Source organism: Nomascus leucogenys, chromosome X (assembly GCF_006542625.1).
Source record: "Nomascus leucogenys isolate Asia chromosome X, Asia_NLE_v1, whole genome shotgun sequence".
Classification (NCBI taxonomy): Eukaryota; Metazoa; Chordata; class Mammalia; order Primates; family Hylobatidae; genus Nomascus; species Nomascus leucogenys.
Window position 1 is genome coordinate 43662662 of NC_044406.1, and position 21882 is coordinate 43684543.

The 21882-nt window shown below is 38.4% G+C and overlaps 1 pseudogene; it reads right to left on the minus strand.

Moving 5' to 3' along the window:
• Positions 1–472: 472 nt before the first annotated feature.
• On the minus strand, positions 473–7351 carry LOC115833269 (annotated as a pseudogene).
• Positions 7352–21882: the final 14531 nt, after the last annotated feature.

Sequence of the window (21882 nt, forward strand, 5' to 3'; positions counted from 1 at the left end):
CCTTCGGCCTGCTCTGCCCTTTCAGTGCACGGGAAATGGGCCAGCTGTGTCCATTCAAGCCACTCCCCCTGCTTTAGAACCAGAAGGTGGCTGGCATTATTCGAAGTGGCTGAGGGCACAGGTTTCAGAAGACTGTAATTGAATATGGCTCCTAAGGGAAGGCCCCATCTCCAACGGAAACCCAATCAAAGGAATCTGCTTTGGGATTTCTCCTTTCTTTAAATATGCAACAGGCACTTGAAGGAAAGAGGGAACATCCCAGCTACTGAACCTCAGGAGCCCCACAGGGCCTGATAATGGGAAGAGGAAATACATGTTGACTTGGAGACAGCACTTGGATATATCTTTGGTTGCTTCAGGGAAAGCTTTGGCCCCTTAAAATTATGTTTTTCCTCCCTTTTCTCCCCTATGGGTCTGTTGGGGTTGGCATCAAAGAAGGCAGGTAGGAAGGAAAGAAAAAGAAGGTGGGCAGCAGGCAGAAAGAGTTAATCGGACCAGTCGTCCTCATCAAATTCAGAGGAGTCATCTTCTAAGTCACTGTACTCAACAGCAATGCGACGAGACAAGATGGTGGCCACGTCATTGCCCACGACATCCCGCTTCTCTTGTTCCCGCTGCTCCTCAACCCTGCGCAGCTGAAAACCTTGACGGATGGCTGAAAGCAGGTCGCTACGGGCATCGCTTACGGCAGGCAAGGAGGACTTGGGCTTGGTGGTATCAGAAAGCGGTGGTGGTACAGCAGGCTGGCCATCTGCACCAGTGAAAGGGGGGAGGAGAGGCCCCGGAGGAGAAGGAGGGGGAGAGGAGGTGCTCCTCCTGTTGGCTGGGACAAGGGAGGTGGTGGCAGAGTTGGGTAGTCAGCTGCCGGTGGTGGGGAGGAGGTGGAGGGGCAGCAAAATCAGGGTGAGGTGGGAAAGATGGGGGTGAGGGTGGTGGAGGCGTCCCTGGAGACCCAAATCCTAAGGCAGTGGTGGAGGTGGGATGCCTATCATTGGAGGCGGAGGTGGTGGAGGGGCAGGTGGTGGAGCAAAACCGGGTTTAGGGCCTGGTGGAGAGCCTAGCGGAGGAGCTGGTGGTGGATGGCTTGGGCTGACCACACTGGATCTTTTGGGTCCTGCCAAACCAGATCCTCTTTGGTTGTCCACTGGGTAACTGAATTCTGCTGGTGGAGGAGGCAAGTTGTCCTCGGAGAAGGAAGGAGAAGGTGAAGAAGCAGAGTCTGACTGTGATGTTGGTGGATAGCTACTTGCATCCACGTTTTCAACACAGCCAATGCTGCCATTCTGGTACACCAAGGTGGGTGGATACCCAGAAGGCCCCAGCTTTTCTTTGGACTCCACAAATTCTTGCCCCATCTTAATTTTCTCCCACTCTTCCTTATGTGTCTTGATTTTACGTGGGTTTACATTCCCTCGATTTGGATTATCTTTCTTTTCTTTCCTATGCTTTCTCTTCTCTTTCATGATATCCTTGGTGTCCTGCAGCATCTTCTTCTTCCAAAGATCAAAGAAGTATGAAGGGTCTGTGTAGAATTTGAGTGCCTCTTTTCCATCGTCCCTGTAAGGGGTAAGATTGTTGAGAGGGGGAGGAGTATCACAGGTATTGTATGTTTCTAAGACAGGCACTGGGAGAGAGTTTCTGTCAAAAAGCTTCTGGTCTTGAATGGTGAAGCTTCTGAAGGCTTTTCAGGTGTTGATTCCTTGCAGTGACACGTCTTCTTCCTTGGGATCCAGCTGAGTGACTTTAACTTGTAGTCCGTAGACCCTCTCAGCAAGGGAGCTTACCCGAGACGCAAAGATATTTGCCTGAGTAAAGAGCTCTCCAAAAATGTCCTCTGCATATTTACTCAGGCTGCCCAGCTGTCGGATGACATTTGCCAGGGTGATGTTGGTCACGCATTCCAGCTCGCTTCTAACACTAGGCAACGTCTGACAGCACAGGTGCCTTGGCTCGATATTCCTCGTTACTAACGGCATGGTGGACCTGCTTCAGGCAATGTTCTGAATGATGAAAAACAACCTGGCCTCCCGCAGTCGCCGTCAGCGACAGGAAGGGCAGGCCGGCCGCCAAGTCTCCGCACAGAGTGTGCTCCCGCGGACGGCCTCGCGGGCTGCCACACGGCCGGCTATTCCTTTACTTTCTTAATAAAATTGCTTTCACTTTTTCAAAAAAAAGAATTTCTTGCTTCCTAGTTTTATAGAAAATGTGACAAGGAAAATATGTTCTTATTGCCAATAAAAAATTTTGTCTAATTCAAAAGTTATTTAAAAGCTAATTCAAATTGTGGACTTAAAAAGGTTATTGTATCCATGTAAGTTTCTGTATTGTCTTTAAAGTCCTTGCGCCGTTGAGTTACGGGGCTTTGACTCTTGACACTAAAAAGGACACATGATTGTGTTATATCTAGTCTTAATTTTCTTGAATAGTTAAAATCATTTGCAAGCTCAAAAATGACTGCTCTAGACTCCTGGGAAGAAGCAGTAGTGGTCACCTTGTGCAATAGTTCAGTAGCTAAGATTTTTGCTCTTTCACACTGGCAGCCTGGGTTCAATTCCCAGCTTAGGTAATTAGTCCTTTCCCATTCGTTATGTGTGTGACTTTTTGCCATTTATTGGTTCTTTTCCCTTCCATGGACAGCTTCTGATTTCCTGTCGTGAAATTTTCTTTTCTCTGAGCTACCTTTGGAGCAATTCTAGATCTTGTAAAAACCACTTGCTGTCTCATTGAAGATACTTCATGCACCTATGGTAAAGTCATACCGTTAGTTAAGGCTTATTGATTTCATGTAGGAGGTAAAAGAATTCAAAAGCCAGAAATATTGGCCATTTCTCTTGGCTAAAATCTAGTAATAAAATATTTTAAAATGATTTTCCTTTGGAGAGCTCTGTAGTTCGGAATCAACTTAATTAAGGCTGATATTTGCACTATATGTGCGTGGATATTGTTTTAAAGCCCCTGCTCTGCCTCTAAAACCTCCTCAGTTGATGGATATCTGTCTAATTCTGCACCTGCTCCTGTCTGTTCCTCCTTCCTCTTGCATCTAATCTTTTGTCACCCTACCAAATCGTCTCCATGTCTGTGTATTTATATATGATGTGTGTGATGTTTTGCTACCAGAATATACGATAGTGGTCTAATTTATTGGCTTAAGAATGATAAGCACTTAAATAAAATATTTTGTCAGAAAAATAGAGACTTTAATGCCTTTTAAGTCACAATGTCTCTAGCAATCTTTGAAAAATAAAGACAGCTTAAAGATTATTGGTAAAGTAAAATAAAAATATCTTCAAAATTTAGATATTTGGTCTAAATTGGGGGGATAGGATACTGTTTGCTAGATGTTTTAAGGTCATAAACTGCTTCTATGACTTTTAGTAATTGTTTGACTTGCCTGTTTTACAGCAATTAGATCCTAGGTAGGGTCTGGGGACATATGGAGTTAGCCAGGCCCCCTGGCTAGGCTGGGAAGTCATGTGTTCTGCAATCTTATACATGGTTAAAATTGCTTACTCGCCAGGTTTTCACCAACAATAAAAGTTGCTAAGAGTTAACATTGTAATATGTACTTGCGACTACTGGAAAAATAGTTTTACATGCAAGGTGTATAAGGAAAGTAGAATGTGTTTTTGGTAAAAGATTATAAGAAGGCATGAAATAATGGTTTTTGTTAAAGGGAATGTAATTTTGTCTTGTTCAGAGGTTAAGATTGTCCTAACCTAAAGGAGTAATGGGACGAAACTGAAAGTTTAAGCAAGTTGTGAAGAATTTGTGAAGGGTGGATCTTATAAACGAAGTTCAGTGGGTATAAGCAAGTTGCCTAAGATTTGAAAGGGATGATTTAGTTTTTTTGTGGGTTGAACATTGAAATAAAAGCACACTGATGCAGGGCCAGAATCTGGGCCCCTGTGTCTGAGTAACAGGGTTTTCTTAGAGAATTGATCTGCTGTTTAACAGAAAGCTGTAAAGGATTATAAAAGGTTTCTGGAAATTTTACCTTATAGTCAAACTAATTAAGATTGGATAGATTTTGTTTATAAGGTTTTATTAAGAATTGGGTTTAACATTAATAGTACACTAATGCAAACAAAGGTGAAATTTAGCTTTCTCTTTTGAGCAAGATTTGCATGTAATATTAAAAAATAGTGAAATATTTTTGTTTACCTTTGGAATAAATGACAGAAAAAAAGCGAGGGGAGAGGAGACAGATTCAATTGGCCTCATGCATCTTTATTGGGTCCTGTGTGGAAAGCTGTTTCCCCTCTATTAATGAGTACAGATTTTTCCCTTTTATTAATGATGACCTAGAATTTTATTTTATAATACTAAGTGTTTAAACCTTTGATATTTGACAAACTTTCCACAGTCAGATTTTAAATTAAGCCCCCTTTTTTGATCTGGTTAACACTTTTAGATATTGGGTCCCCTAAAGTCCAATAGGGACATATTCAGCTTGTTCTGTATATTAAAATCATACAGGAAGTATTGTCGAGTACAAAATGGTTTTCAGATCTCTTTGGGCTGTAATTGTATAAATGTGTTATTGGTGTGTGTTCCAAAATTGTATAAGATTCTTACAATTCTGATATGTCTCAGTATATATTATAAGTAATAATTATAATTGTTATATTAAATTGCTGCATGCCACAGAGATGTTCAGACTTTAATCATGGTTATTCTAAGACTTTTGTCATCCACAGTTGTTTTACTTTGATTATTTTCAAACGATTTTATAATCAGCTATAGGACTCTGAGAGCTGCTCTTGAATGCAGGTTTCTGATAACTTCGGAGATTGTGGCATCAGAATAGAGGAAAAACTTCCAAGACTCCCATAGAGAGCTAATGTGCTCATGAATATTGAGTGGAACAGGAGTTAATTACATGACTGAACCAACAGAAGACCAAAATCTTTCTATAGCATTTCGTTTAAAACATTGCTAACTCTTGTTTTTCAGAGTCCAGAAAAACTTTTTCTTTTGAGCTATTTGCAGCTTTTAGCAATTGCATAAAGTACACTCCTGTGAGCAAAACTTGAAACACATTTCTTTCTCTCTACTTGCTTTCTCCAGAATTTTAAAACCATTTGTTAGTATACTTATTTGCATAAGTTCAATAAGAATCTGTTTTCTTTTCTAACAAGACTCAACTGGAGATACTGGTTACTTTACCAAGGCTTTGGTTGGAATGGCACATTTTCATACTACTTTAAGGAATCAAAGTTGACTTATAAAGCCCATAAAATCCCCTTGGAAAAACTGGTCTCATACATTGTCTATGCAGTCCCTGTATAGGGTTTTTGACCTGTGGTAAGTAAAGAATGTCATTCTCTGACAGGCCTAGGAGCCCCAAGTTATCTTGGGACCTGAAGTGAGGAATTCACCCAAATCGTACAAGTATTGCAGGCACAGATGAATCCATGGCTGGGCTCAAGGCTTTGAAAGTCTAATCCAAGATTCCTTATAGAATACAGTTCCAGCAAAGCCAATTTTCGAAACAGCCTGTATGACAAATAATTATTCTTGCTGACTTTATGCAAACACTCAGGCCAAGAATACTAAGACTAACATTTATTTTGCAAATACATTTGTCCTACTATGATTTGTCTTTAGTAAAAACAGGGACTGGAGAGAGAAAAAGTATGTTTTGGAAAAAAATGTAGTACACTTATTGTTAGATTCTAGTTTTGTTCACTGTTGTTGAGTTTTTATTATTTTCTACAATTTGGAGTGAATCCTAAATTATTTCCGGGCTATGAGTCCCCAGACTAATGTTTTCCAATTTTTTCTTTTACTTTTCTGACTTGCATTCAATGAAATTGCTACTACCTTTTTCCTGAAGCCCTGCAAACTGAAGCTTATTCCTTGTAACATAGGTGAGAAAAAAGTGTCAGATTGCCTCTTCCTTCCTCCTCTATAACTAAAGATACTGGAGTCTAACATCTGAATAAATTGTGCCCAACATTAATCTTGTTTTTCTTCTGTTTCCTTAGAAATGCCTCTTATTAAAAATTTGTTTGTCTCCATCAGAGGCAGAGGCCTAGCCCATCTGTAATGCCGCCTCCTGGATGAGACACAGCTATTTAAGCTGATCCAGTCTCAAGAACTGGACAGGGCTTATCACTACTTTCATGAGTATTCATAGCTCTCTCTGTAGCCTGTTAAATATATATACTTAGCCAACCTATCATCATATCTGGTTGTGATTGGCAGTGGGGAAACTGCTTTATAATTAAGAATTCAGGAAATGCCTCAGATAGCCCTGCAAGACATGCACCAACAAATCAAAGCTATGTCTGGCCACACATTGTCTCTAGACTAATGCTTAGCATCCTGATTCAGGTCAGGACAATTCTAGTGGCAAAAGTTGCTTATAACATTGACCCCGACCGCAGGGATGGGCATATCCCTCTGTTGTGGAGTTTACTGCTGTTGTACCCTCTGTGTGGGAATATAAGGCAGGCTTTCCCAGAGACCTTATGGATGTTGCACCATAATGCTCCAAACAATATCATCTGTAAGTCTGGGTACTCATGAATATTTCCAAATCCAAATAGATCAGTTCCATTCTGACTTCCAATGTCTATGTCCCCTTTCAGCAGCTTATCCAGAGAACTGCATGTTTCAGTGGACTGTGTAATGTAGTCGATGGAGGAGAGGGGGGATGTGGAGGGTTCAGCCCCATGGCCTAGAGGAGAAGGGAGGCAGCTCCCTGCTGATTCTAGACTCTGCAAGGTATCCCCTCACTTGTACCTCCTCACTTCCCCAACTCTGACTTCATAGATCCCTTTTCTTCTCTACAAAATAACCAGAAAAGACCTGGTCTCTGCTAAATCATCATTTGTTTCTTTGTTTAGTTACTGCTTCCATTTACCATTGGATTTAGGAGGTTTATAATAATCAGAATAGTAACATGAATATATGTTAATCTATAATATGATCAGGGAAAACATAGACAATGTTGACACAGTCAACAACAGAGCATCAGTGGACTGTAAATATTCATGCAGTGTTGGATGAATTTTAGTAACATAGATATGAAACAGGTTCACTGTGCACTGACTGCCAACTCCTTTGAGTCCAGTGGGACAGAACATCCACACACACAACAAGTTACATGAATCAGGTTTATTACTTACAGACAGGCAGCAAGGGACAATGGAAGCCTAGGAATCATTATGAGTGGGTCGCCTGAGGCTCAGAAAAGCTGCCAGAGAAGGAAGGAGTTTTGTCTGTGTATGCCTCACTTGCCCCACAGCTGAGGGATCCCAGAAAGCAACTCACCCTGGGTTTTGTACCCTGGGGGATACATGACTTGCTGTCCTGGAGAACTGAAGGACATCTTGTTTCTAAGCATGACTGGAACAGAGCCCCGGCTGTTCCAGCCAGTCCCTGCCTATTTCAAGATGTTGCCTTCCCAGAATGTTCTACAGTTATCTTGAGAACTGCAAGTGAGAAAAGAGGGAGAACCGGATCAGTCCAAGGCCACCCAGAGAACTGTCCTGCAATAGTTATTAAAATTAAACTATAAAGTTGTGTTCTTTGTGGCAGATATAGAATGAAAGAAATATAAGCAGTTATATAATTTACATTTAATTGTCACAAGGACAATGTGACAATTCCTCTATAGTAAAGACTCTCTGGATGGAGTTTTCAAAAGATTTTTGATAGATCTTCATATAAATTGATACATGGGGGTTCTGTTCATAATTATGCTATAACAACTAGTCACAGAACCCTATTATTAGGCTGACTATATGTTCAATATATGACTATATATTGACTAATATATAATGCTGTTATTTATAACAATATAATAACTCTGGGTGGCCTTAGACTGACCCAGTTCTCCCTCTTTTCTCACTTGCAGTTCTCAAGATAACTGTAGAACATTCTGGGAAGGCAACATCTTGAAATGGGCAGGGACTGGCTGGAACACTGGGGCTCTGTTCCAGTCATGCCTAGAAACAAGATGTCCTTCAATTCTCCAGGACAGCAAGTCATGTATCCCCCAGGGTATAAATAACACTGTTATTTACAGCAACTCCGTCACGTGTATAGTAGTAGTATGGCAGTCCCCCCTTATCTGCTGGGGATATGTTCCAAGGCCCCCAGTAAATGCTTGAAACCATGGATAGTACTGATTCCTACATATCCTATGCATGAATGTCCTTTTCCTTCTTCACAATTTCATGGAAAATTCATTCTTACTGTAGATCTTAACAACCTCAGCATACAAGTTTTTTCTTTTATTAAGTCAAGAACTTTCACTTTTTCACTTACAAGAAGTACTTTATGGCTTCTCTTTGGCATATCCAAATTGATACCATCACTACTTTTGCACTTCAGGGCCATTATAAAGTAAAATAAGGGTGACTTGAAAACAAGCACTGTGATTCCACGGGAGATGATTTGATAACTGACATGGCTACTAAGTGACTAACAGGCAGATAGGATATACAGCATGGATGCACTGGACACAGGGATGATTCATGTCCCAGGCAGGATGGAGTGGGATGGTATAAGATTTCATCAACGTACTCAGAACAGTGCATAATTTAAAACTTATGAATTGTTTATATTTGGAATGTTCCATTTAATATTTTTGGACAGTGATTGGCCATGGGTAACTGAAACCATAGCAAATGAAACCATGGATTAGGGGAGACTACCGTATTGTGTTTGCTTTGGCTATCTTCTAGAGCAGGACTTGGCAAGCTTTGTCTGCAGGGCCAGATAGTAAATATTTTAGGCTTTGTGTGTCATATGGTCTCTGTAGCAACTACTCAGTTCCGCTATTGTAGCATGAGAGCAGCCATAGACTGTGTGTAAACAAATGAGGGTGGCTGCCTACCTCTGTTCTGGAGCATTCTTCAGAGGCAGCAAAAGGTCTAGGGTCAAAGCAAATCTCAGCAAATGTATTATAACAAGCAACCAAGAGTATTTGAGGACACACCTTTCTAATGGCCTGATTTCATACAAAGAGAAAAAGTTCAATTATATGTTCAGTGGATGGACCGAATGCATTTCAGTGACATGTAATAGTTTTCTTGGGCAGCTGTCTTAGTTCAGGCTGCCGTAACAAAATGCCATAGACTGATGGCTTAAATAACAAACATTTATTTATCACAGTTCTGGAGGCTAGGAAGTTCAAGATCAAGGTGCTGGCAAATCTTTGGCTGGTGAGGGTCCTCTTCCTGGTTTGCAGATGGTCATCTTGTTGTATCCTCACATGGCTGAGAGAGAGAAAGAGATCATCTCTCTCGTGTCTTTTCTTATATGGGCAGTAATCCCATTTATAAGGGCTCTGACCTTATGACATAATTACCTCCAAAAGGACCCACCTTCTAATACCATCACATTGGGGGTTAAGATTTCAACATATGAATTTTGGGGGAACAAACTTTCAGTCTATAACAGCAGTCTTTTGACACTGCTTGAGCCACAGATAGATCAAAATTATAAGGGGAATTAGTTATATATATAATTTTTAGTACAATTTTAGACTGTATGGGAGCCCATTCTGTGTTCATTTCCTCCTTTTTTCTTAAAAATTGTCTATTTCTTTATATTACAGAACTTATCCATGTGTAATTTATAATATTCAAGCTACTCAGAAACACAAAAATAGTATAATGAACCTCCTTGTATCCATCATCAATAAACAACAGTTATCAATAGTTATGGGCATATGACCAATCTTGTTTTATCTACTACTGCTGGGTTATTTTAAAGAAAATCACTGAAGTAATATCATTTCTTCCTTACTTTCTTTAGTATGTATCCCTGCTTAACTACAATGCCATTATCACACTGAAAATATTAACAATATTAAGAAAATAATTTCTTAATATTATCTGTTCCTACACTGTGTATAAATTTCCTCTCAGACCACTTTGTATTGCTGTAACAGAAAACCACAGACTGGATAATTTATAAAGAAAAGAAAATAAATTTACTTCTTACAGTTCTAGAGGCTGAGAAGTCCAAGGTCTGGCTGGGCACGGTGGCTCATGCCTGTAATCCCAGCAATTTGGGAGGCCGAGGTGGGTGGATCACCTGAGGTCAGGAGTTCAAGATCAGCCTGGCTAACATGGCGAAACCCCATCTCTACTAAAAATACAGAAATTAGCTGGGCGTGGTGGTGGGCACCTATAATCCCAGCTACTCGGGAGGCTGAGGTGAGACAATCACTGGAACCTGGGAGGCAGAGGTTGCAGCGAGCCAAGATCACGCCATTACACTCCAGCCTGGGCACCAAAAGGGGAACTCTGTCTCAAAAAAAAAAAAAAAAAAAAGAAGTCCAAGGTCAAGGGGCCACATCTGCTGAGAGACTTCCGCTGCGTCATAACATGGCAGAAGGCATCGCATGGTGAAAGAGCATGTGTGTGTGAGAGAGGAAGGGGACCAAACTCATCCTTTTTATTAGGAACCCACTCCCACAATAACAACATTAATCCATTCATGAAGGCAGAGCTGTTATGACCTAATCACCTCTTAAAAGCCCTACCTCTCAACACTTTTGCACTGGAGATTAAGTTTCTAACATATGAACTTTGGGGGACACATTCAAACCATAGCATTTCCTTAATAGTCTCATAAGTGTCCTTTCAATTTAAATTTGTTTAAATTTAAATAAGAATATTGATGTTGATACTATATACTGTTCTTTTTCAGATTTCCTGTTTTACTTGTACTTATTTGTGTATTTAGTTTCGTACAATTTTATCACATGTATAACTTTTTATATCCACCACCACAGTGAAGATACAGAACAGTTCTGTCACCATAACGATTCTCATTCTTGCGATTTTATAACCATAACTATCTTCTCTTCTTACCCCTTTGTCTTAAAACCCCTGGCAACAACTAATCTAGTCTCTATTTCTAAAATTTTATCGTTTCAAAAATGTTATATAAATGGAATCATGTGCAGATGGTCTCTGGCCTACAATGTTTTGACTTAAAATTATTTAACTTTTCCATGGTGCAAAAGTGATACACATGCAGTAGAAACTGTACTTCAAGTATCCATACAACCATTCCGTTTTTTCACATTCAGTTCAGTATTCAATAAATTACATGAAATATTCAATGCTTTATTATAAAATAAGCTTCTTGCTAGATTATGTTGTCCAACTGTGCTAATATAAGTATTATACGCACATTTAAGGTAGGCTAGGCTAAGCTATGATGTTCAGTAGGTTAGGTGTGTTAAATGCATTTTTGAATTATGGTATTTTCAACTTACTATGAGTTTATCGGGATGTATGTCGAGTAGAATCTGTAGTATGTAATCTTTTGGGATTGGCTCTTTTCACCTAGCATAATTCCCTGGAGATTCATTCATTCATTGAATGAATGAATGAATGAAAAGCTGTTGCAGGTATCAATAGTTCATTTCTTTTCATTGCTCAGTAGTATTCCATAGTATGGATGTACATGTTTGTTTAACCATTCATCTGTTGAAGGATAACTGGTTGATTCCAGTTTGGAGCTATTACAAATAAAGTTGATATGACCATTTGTGTACAGGTTTTTGTGTGAACACAAGTTTCATTTATTTTTCTGAGAGAAACACCCAAGAGTGCAGTTGCTGGGTTTATGGTAATTTCATGTTTAGTTTTATAAGAACTGCCAAATTATTTTCTAGACTGACTGTGGTACTTTACAGTTTACACTGCCACCAGCAATGCTTGAATAATCCAGTTTTTCCACACCCTCGCCAGCATTTGACATTGTCACCACTTTTCATTTTGCCATTCTGATAGGTGTCTCACTGTGTTTTTAATTTGCATTTCCCTAATGTCTACTGATGTTGAACATCTTTTCATGTGCTTGTCATCTCTATATGCTCTTTAGCAAAATGTCTATTCATATATTTTGCTCATTTTCTAATGGATTGTCTGGATTTTTACCATGGAGTTTTGAGGTTCTTTATATATTCTAGATGTCAGTCTTTTGTCAGATATGTGGTTTCCAAATATTTTCTCCCTGTCTGTAGCTTGTCTTTCATTCTCTTCACATGATCTTTCACAGAGCAAAAGTTTTTAACTTTGATGAAGTCCAATAAAAGTTTTATTGTTTTATATTTTATATTTAAGTTCATGATCCATTTTGAATTATATTTTGTATAAGGTGTGAGGTTTATGTTGAGGTTATTTACTTGCTTACAATGTCTAATTGCACCAACACCACTTGTTGAAAAGCCTATACTTCTTCCATTGAACTATTTTTACATCTTCCTCAAAAATCAGTTGAGGCTGGGTGCAGTGGCTTATGCCTGTAATCCCAGCACTTTGGGAGACTGAGGCAGGAGGGGATCATTTGAGCCCAGGAGGGCAAGGCTGCAGTGGGCTATGATCATGGCACTGCAATCCAGCCTGGGCGACAGAGTGAGACCCTGTCTCAAAAAAAAAAAAAAAAGTCAGTTGGGCATATTTGATGAATGCCTTTTTAAAAAATGAATTGGGATTCAAACAAGGGCCACACATTGCATTTGTGAGATATAGTTCTTAAATTTATGTTACTCTATAAAAGATTAGCTTCACATTTTCCCTTGCTATTTATTTGTTAAAGAAACTGGGTCATTTTTTCTGTAGAATGTCCCATATTCTGGATTTGGCTGACGACATCATTGTGATATCACTGAAGATATTCCTTGATCCTCCATATTTAATGTAAGCTGTTAGCTTTAGAGGCTTGAACATATTCAGGTTTAATTTTTTGGCAAAATACTTCATAAGTTGTGTTTCATACATATTCTTGCATCTCACTGGGAGGTGCATAATTCCTCAATATCTTTCTTTATGTGCTAAGATTAATCAGTGGGTTCAGGTGTTATTGAACCTGATCCATAGATTATAAAGCTCCCTGCAGCCTTTCACTTAAATGTTTAGCATCCATTGATAATCATTGCCTAGGTCCATTATTTCATTAGGATTTTCAAAATAGTGATATTTTAATGCTGTCCCTCCCTCTTTGTTTATTAGCTGGAATACTTCTATAAAGAACAACTTTAGGCTAGGCACAGTGGCTCACACCTGTAATCTCAATGTTTTGGGAGGCCAAGGGGGAGGATTGCTTGAGCCCAGGAGTTCGTAGACATGCCTGGACAACACAGTAAGACCCTAAATCCACATTTAAAAAAATAGGTGGGCATGGTGGCACACACCTATAGTCCCAACTATTCAGGAGGCTGAAGCAGGAGGATCACTTCAGCCCAAGAGTTCAAGCCTGCAGTGAGCTATGACCGTGCCACTGTACTCAAGCAAAACCCTGCATCCAAAAAAAAAAGAACTTAAAACTAAGACCTTAAAGGATTGAACTGTTTTCAAGTAACCTAACTGCATCCCAGAGCAAAGCTCAATAATGTTTATGGAATACAAAAATATTCAGGGCCCAAAAAGATAAATTTCACAATGTCTGGCATCCAGTAATTACCAGGCATGCAAAAAAGCAGGAAAATATGGCCTATAATGAAGAGAAAAATCAATCAAAATTGACCCGGAAGGGACACAGATGATAGAATTAGTAGATAAAGACATTTGAGCAGTTATTATAACTGTATTCTCTATGTTCAAGAAACTAAAAGAAGGCTTGAGATTAAGTAGAGACATGATTTGCTGATTGAATTTAATACACAATGAGTGGGAGAAATTTACATTAGATATTTTTATCCTACACAATGTTAAGTATAACTAGGTATTTAAAAGACATATCATATGGGATATCATGGAGAAAATGCATTAAAAACAATTTCCGACCTTCTTCCATCCCCAGTGCTGACCATGCTACCTAGAATAGGATTGTGTTGCTACAGGTATCAGTGTCATTTGAGGATATGACTGTGGACTTCAGCAGGGAGGAGTGGCAGCACTTGGACCCTGCTCAGAGATGCCTGTACTGGGATATGACACTAGAGAACTACAGCCACCTGCTCTCAGTGGTTAAGCACTGCTGCCCTTGCATCTTTGAGGCCCCAGTGGATATTTCTAATCTCAGCTGTTGAGTGCTGCCTGACATCTCATATGTGATGACCCTTGATTTGTCTGAGATTCAGTTCTATTCATTTTTGTGATTATTACTCTGTTCCCAGTGAAATGTGTTTACTTTTCTGGAAATCCCCTGAAACCCAATCAGCTGGACCCAATCCTGTATCATGTCCCGTTAACAGGGTACCAAGTCCCCAGTCAGAGGCCACCTTCAAGTTGGAGCAAGGAGAGGGGCCATGGACGCTAGAGGGGGAAGCCCCACATAACAGCTATTCAGGTGAGTGAGCGTGACCCAGGCAGATGGGGACATGGAAGTCAGTCTCACTTTCCCTAGGAGAACCTGATGTCTTGGAAACACTTTGAAGATAACCCATCTTGAAAGTTCTAAACTTTTGGGGTTAACTGAATATAGACAGTATTAATTCCTCAGATACCTAAATGTCATCTCCGAGTATGACCCTTGCCAATATCCATTGTCTTCTTTACTTGGCCTTTTAACAGGAGAGTGATCTGCCTCCTCTTCCCCATCCTTGCACTCTGGATCACATATCAAGCTGCCCCTCAAGGACCTCTCTTTCTTGGTTGTTTTCCCCTTCTCTTACATTTTCTTCCCTGCCTTCTCCAGTGGTCTTAGATTCAGTCCTTATGTATTCAGGTTTTTATGGATCTGCTTCCTTTCAAAATCACTGCATCCCACTCTTGCTTCTGCTTAATCTCCTTTCATTTCATTTCCTCTCCAGCTTCTCAGAACTGCCATCTACAACTATCCTCATGCCATTTCTGGTCTGTCAACACTTCCATCAGAATCTATACTCTTCCTCACCACCCTATGCCTCAGCCTCAACTGCTCACTTTGTGGTGTTCATACTTTCATTCCATTTCTCTTATAATTAGCTACTTGGAACGTTTAATTATATTTGTTATCCATGTGGGATTCCTCTCTGTGTATTGCTTGTTCCTATTGTTATATCTATTTCTAACCACAGATCTTTCTGTCTTTTACTTGTTGATTTGTACTTTGTTTGTTTTCTTATCTTTACAGACTTTTCTTCCTCCACTCCCTGTAGCTGAGGTGCCCTTAACTAGGGCCCTGTATACTGTCCTCTGTTCTTTCCTTTGTAGAATATCTTCCTTAAAGGAGTCTTTCATCTATTCTGAACTCATGTTTTGTTTTCCTGTTCTATTGACTTATATACAGTCACCCCTCGTTATCTCTGGGGGATTGGTTCTAGAACCCCCTTTGGATGCCAAAATCCACAGATGCTCAAGTCCCTGAAATAAAATGGCATAGTATTTGCATATAACCTATGCACAGCCTCCCTTATACTTTAAATCATCTCTAGATTACTTATAATACCTAATATAATGTAAATGACATGTAAATAGTTGTTATACTGTATTGTTTAGGAAATAATGACAAGAAAAGAGTCTGTACATGTTCACTACTGATGCAACCATCCTCTTTTTAAAAATATTTTTGATCTGCCGTTGGTTGAATTCATGGATGCAGAACCCACGGATACAGAGGACCCACTGTACCTTTAGTCTTTGCATTATAACTGTGCTGTAGTACCATATTTACCTGTGTAAAATAAGATTTCTCACAGCTATTTAATTTCTTCACTTTAATATATTAGTAAGTGGAATTTTCATTGCCTGAATCAGAAAATGTTCTTACCTCCTAAAATCTTCTGGATTCTAATATATTTCCTGGCTCTTCGCTCTGGAACTCCTACCTTTTTTTCTGTTTTTGGAAATATTTAGATGTCCTTTCTTTTCAAATCCCACTTATTTCACCTAAAACTAAGTCCAGTTTTTTAATCATGTTTGGATTATACTGTTCTTTTTATATTATTTATTTTTTTTAACTTTTATTTTAGGTTCAGGGGTACATGTGCAGGTTTGTTGTATAGGTACATGGGCAGGTTTGTTGTGCAGGTTTGTTGCATGTCCTGGGGGTTTGGTGTACAGGTTATTTCATCATTCGGGTAAGAAGCATAGTACTCTATAGGTTTTTCTGCTCCTCTCCCTCTTCCCACCCTCAACCCTCAAGTATGTCTCAGTGTGTATTGTTCCTCTTTTGTCCATGAGTTCTCATCATTTAGCTCTCACTTATAAGTGAGAATATGTGATATTTGGTTTTCTGTTCCTGTGTTAGTTTGCTTAGGATAATGGCCTCGAGCTCCATCCATGCTACTGCAAAGGACATGATCTTGTTCTTTTTTATGGCTGCATAGTATTTCGTGGTATATATTACCACATTTTCTTTAGCCAGTCTATCAATGATGGGCATTTAGGTCAATTCCATGTCTTTACTATTGTGAATAGTGCTGTGATGAATGTATGTGTGCACGTGTCTTTATGGTAGAAAGATTTATATTTCCTTGGGTATATACCCAGTAATGAGATTGCTGAGTCAAATGGTAATTCTGTTTTAGGTTATTTGAGGAATTGCCACACTGCTTTCCACAATGGCTGAATTAACTTACACCCCCACTAGCAGTGTATAAGCAATTTGCTTTTCTCCGCAACCTTACCAGCATCTGTTATTTTTTCTTTTTAATAATAGCCATTCTGACTGGTGTGAGATGGTATCTTATTATGGTTTTGATTTGCATTTCTCTAATGATTAGTAATGTTGAGCATTTTTTCATGTACTTGTTGGCTGCATGTATGTCTTCAGTGTTTATGTCCTTTGCACACTTTTTAATGGTGTTGTTCACTTTTTGGTTGTAGAATTGTTTAAGTTCCTTATAGATACTGAATATTAGACCTCTGCAAATATTTTCTCCCATTCTGTTCGTTGTCTGTTTACTCTCTTGATAGTTTCTTTTGCTGTGCAGAAGCTCTTTAGTTTAATTAGATCCCATTTGTCAATTTTTGCTTTTGTTGCAATTGCTTTTGGCATTTCCATCATGAAATCTTTGCCCATTCCTATGACCTGAATGGTATTGCCTAGGTTTTCTTCCAGGATTTTATAGTTTTGGGTTTTACATTTAAGTCTTCAATCCATCTTGAGTTAATTTTTGTATATGGTGTAAGGAAGGGGTCCAGTTTCAATCTTCTGCATATGGCTAGCTAGTTATCCCAGCACCATTTATTGAATGTGGAATCCTTTCCCCATTGCTTGTTTTTGTCAGCTTTGTCAAAGATCAGATGGTTGTAGGTGTGTGACTTTATTTCTGGGCCCTCTATTCTGTTCATTGATCTATGTGTCTGTTTTTGTACCAGTACCATGCTGGTTTGCTTACTGTAGCCCTGGAGTATAGTTTGAAGTCACGTAATGTGATGCCTCCAGCTTTGTTCTTTTTACTTAAGATTGTCTTGATTATTTGGGCTCTTTTCTGATTCCATATAAATTTTAAAATAGTTTTTTCTAATTCTGTGAAGAATTTCAGTGGTAGTTTAATGGGAATAGCATTGAATCTATAAACTACTTTGGGCAGTATGGCCCTTTTCACTATCTTGATTCTTCTATCCATGAGCATGGAATGTTTTTACATTTGTTTGTCTCTTCTCTTATTTCCTTGAGCAGTGATTTGTAGTTCTCCTTGAAGAGGTCCTTCACTTCCCTTGTTAGGTGTATTCCTAGGTATTTTATTCTCTTTGTAGCAATTATGAATGGGAGTTCATTCCTGATCTGACTCGTTGCTTGTCTATTGTTGGTGTATAGGAATGCTTGTGATTTTTGCACATTGATTTTGTATCCTGAGACTGCTGAAGTTGCTTATCAGCTTAAGAAGCTTTTAGGCTGAGATGATGGAGTTTTCTAAATACACAATCATGTCATCCGCAAACAGAGACAGTTTGACTTCCTCTCTTCCTGTTTGAATACCCTTTATTTCTTTCTCTTGCCTGATTGCCCTGGCCAGAAATTCCAATACTATGTTGAATAAGAGTGGTGACAGAGGGCATCCTTGTCTTGTGCCAGTTTTCAAGGGGAATGCTTCCAGCTTTTGCCCATTCAGTATGATATTGGCTATGGGTTTGTCATAAGTGGCTCTTATTATTTTGAAGTATGTTCCGTCAGTATGTAGTTTATTGAGACTTTTTAACAGGAAGGGATGTTGAATTTTATTGAAGGCCTTTTCTGTATCTATTGAGATAATCATGGGCTTTTTGTCTTTAGTTCTGTTTATGTGATGAATTATGTTTATTGATTTGCATATGTGGAACCAGACTTGCATCCTGGGGGTGAAGCCAACTTGATTGTGGTAGATAAGCTTTTTGATGTACTGCTGAATTCAGTTTGCCAGTATTTTATTGAGGATTTTTGCATCAGTGTTCATCAGGGATATTGGCCTGATGTGTTTTTGTTGTCGTTGTTATATCTTCTTCCAATCCATGAATATGTGATATCTTTCTATTTATTTGTGTTTTCTTCTACTTCATTCTACAGCACATTAAAAGAATTAGTCACTATGATCAAGTGGGATTTAATCCCTGGATATAAGGATGGTTCAACAATTATGATTCACCACAGTAACAAAATGAAGAATAAAAATCATATCATCATCTCTATAGATGCAGAAAAAGCATTTGACAAAATTCAACCGTTTCATGATAAAAACTCTTAACAGAATAGGTATAAAGGGAACTTATCTCAATACAATAAAGGTTGTATATGACAAGCCCATAGCTAATATCATTCTCAATGGTGAAAAATTGAAAGCTTTCCCTCTAACTAAGATCAGAGACAAGACAAGGATGTCCTTCTCATCACTTCTTTTCAACATAGTTCTGAAAGTCCTGAACTAAGTCCTTTCTATTAGGATGCCTTTTCTTTCTTTCTGTTGACTAATTGGCTATTAGCTAAGAAAAAGAAATAAAAGGCATCCTAATAGAAAAGGAAAAAGTGAAATTGTCTATTTGCTAATGACATGATTTTATATAGAGAGAATCCTGAAAATTCCACCAAAAAACTGTTAGAACTGGTAAATGAGCTCAGTAAAATTGCTGTATTATTCTTTTCTTAATGGGATTAGCTAATTCCCTTGTTTTTTTACAAGTTTATTTTAAGTACTACTGACAGATTTTATTATCTAAACCATGACATCTACTTTATGCTCACTTTATGAAATAAAATGGAAGTTACTCCCTATTATGTAGAAAATGATCATTAAACTCTTCTCAGTGACAACAGGCCACAAATTTCTAGTTGAACGTTGTATATATTCTATAACTCATGTTCTATTCCATTTTTCTCATTTTCCTTAATGTTTCCTACATATGAAATTCCTCTCTGCATCTTGGCTGTTGATTATTTAAGGCTGTTTCTCTCCAGATACAGGTTTCACTAGTTCTATTAAATTTGGTATTTAATTACTCTAGCATTGAATATCTTTCCCTTTCTTCACCTCCCATGCCTCAGAATTTCAAAAGTAATAACTTTTCCCCTTTATTTTAGTTTTTAATTTAAATTTTTGGGAGAGATAATATATTTACAAGGTTTGAAATTCAAAAATATGAAAGAGTACACAGTGAAAAATCTCACTCCCATCTCTTTCCTCCCATATCCCTCCCCAGGGACTACCAATATTAATGGTTTCCTTCCAGAAATATTTATATGCAAATTATATATTTTCAAATTGTGTGACAGATGATGATTTCCCTCCTAGAGCTTTTCTAAAATCCTTAAGAATAAAAGTAATAGCAATATTTTATTCTTAATTTTTTAGTGGAAAAAGGGATAAACCAGTTCAAGTACTAAAATTTTTGGTTTTGTGGAGATAGGTAAATGAGGGTGTTTTGTTTCAGTGGGATTGTTTTCAGTGTGTTGAAAAGTGTTCAAAGAAACAGATTGTTAGTGGGAAGGGAAAACATGACTTGAAAACAAAAAGAATTCAGCCTTTGTTCATTAATCATTCCAGCAATGTGGACAACTATTATTTAAAAAGCATAAAAGTGGGTAACATAGATAGTGTCTGCTCTTAAAATTCAGAGAAAATCATGTCTCCCTAGAAATGTACTTAGATCATGAGATTAATTTTCAGAGCATAGGACTCTTAACTGATCTATGAATCACATATACATTTTGAATCGTCACAAAACAGAAAAAGCAAACTTAATGAGAGAATATGTGAATAATGATTGGATTTAGGAATACACTGGATTTTTGAGTAAATATTGCTTACTAATGGAATGCAAACTTACATATACTATCTATTTTTTCAGACCAATGACTGTATGTGTGGCCTATGAAGTTGGTGGGCTCAAGAGTGTTAAAGATAACATTTTCAGCACAGGCATGAACTTTTTACATTGAAGAGTAGTAGCTGTAACTAAATATTTTTGGCTCCAGTAAAAGGTTTGTGTGTGTGTGTATATGTGTGTGTGTGCATGTATGTGTGTTTGTGTGTGTATGCTAAATGAAGTACAAAGTTCAAAAAAGTTGCTCATCTGTGCCTATGAATTGACATGCTTAAGAATAAATGAAAGGAGATTTATGGATATAAGAGTACAGCATAAGAGTGAAAGTATAGTGGAGTTTGGGGGACAAGGTTCTGGATGCCAGTATTTTAGCCTGGCTACAAGAGGAAAACAAACGGGATTTTATGATCAGGTCATGCTCAGTATCTTCAAACTTGGTAGAATAGAATGATGGTATAATTCAGGGGTCCCCAACCTCCAGATCACAGACTTGTGCCAGTGGAAGATAGTCCGTGGCCTGCGAGGAACCAGGCGGCACAAAAGGAGGTGAGCAGTGGGGCCAGAAAGCGAAGCTTCATTTGTATTTACAGCTGCTCCCTATCACTCACATTACCACCTGAGCTCCCCCTCCTGTCAGATCAGTGGGAGTATTAGATTCTCATAGGAGTGCAAACTCTATTGTGAACTGAGAATGCGAGGGATCTAGGTTGTGCACTCCTTATGAGAATCTAATGCCTGATGATCTGTCACTGTCTCCCATCACTCCCAGATGGAACCATCTAGTTTCAGGAAAACAAGCTCAGGGCTCCCACTGCATTATGGTGAATTGTATAATTATTTCATTATATATGACAATGTAATAATAATAGAATAGAAATAAAGTGCACAATGAATGTAATGCACTCAAATCATCCCGAAACCATCCCCCCTCCCTGGTCCATGGAAAAATTGTCTTCCACAAAACTAGTCCCTGCTGCCAAAAAGGTTGGGGACCGCTGGTGCAATTTATGCATTTTATAAATATTGAAAACCTGCTATATTTCATATTCTGTAAAAATAATTGAAATATTAGTGATTTCCTCTTCTTGGTAAGTTGATTTATTTATTACTTAGGGTAAAACTGAGCTGCTATAAGAACTAACTGGGTACTAGATAGTCTATGTAAACGGAGACAGGCTGGCTTGGTTTAAATCCAGTCTACTTGACACAGGACCCATATCATCTTGGGCAAATTATTTACCCATTCTGAGCTTCAGCTGTTTCTTCTGAAAGCATGTATAATAATATCTACCTCAGAGGGTTGCTATGAAAGTTAAATGAGTTTAAATATATGTATTATGTATTAATACTTTTATATCACTTAGAAAAGTACCTGGCATGTTCTAAGTGCTGTTTAAGTGTACAGCATATGATAAGAATCATCATTATCATCATCATGTGATTTCTCTGTGTTCAGTCTGGATAAGTTGCATATGGCTCCTCCATACTAAGCTAACTGTTCTATGTTACAATTTCACCTTCTTTTTCTCCTTTTAGGAGGGAAGTGTGGGATTGAAATTCTATGATAGTAAATTTCTGTTAAAAGCTTTATTTCACAATAAGAGAGTAGGTGAATTCAAGAGGGACAATTCATTGTTTCCATTTTTAATGAAAACTGTGGCAAGATGATGAACAGATAGAGATGTAAGGAAAACCAAAATAGACCTTTGAGTCATTTGCTTTCATCAACAGTAACGTATTGAAT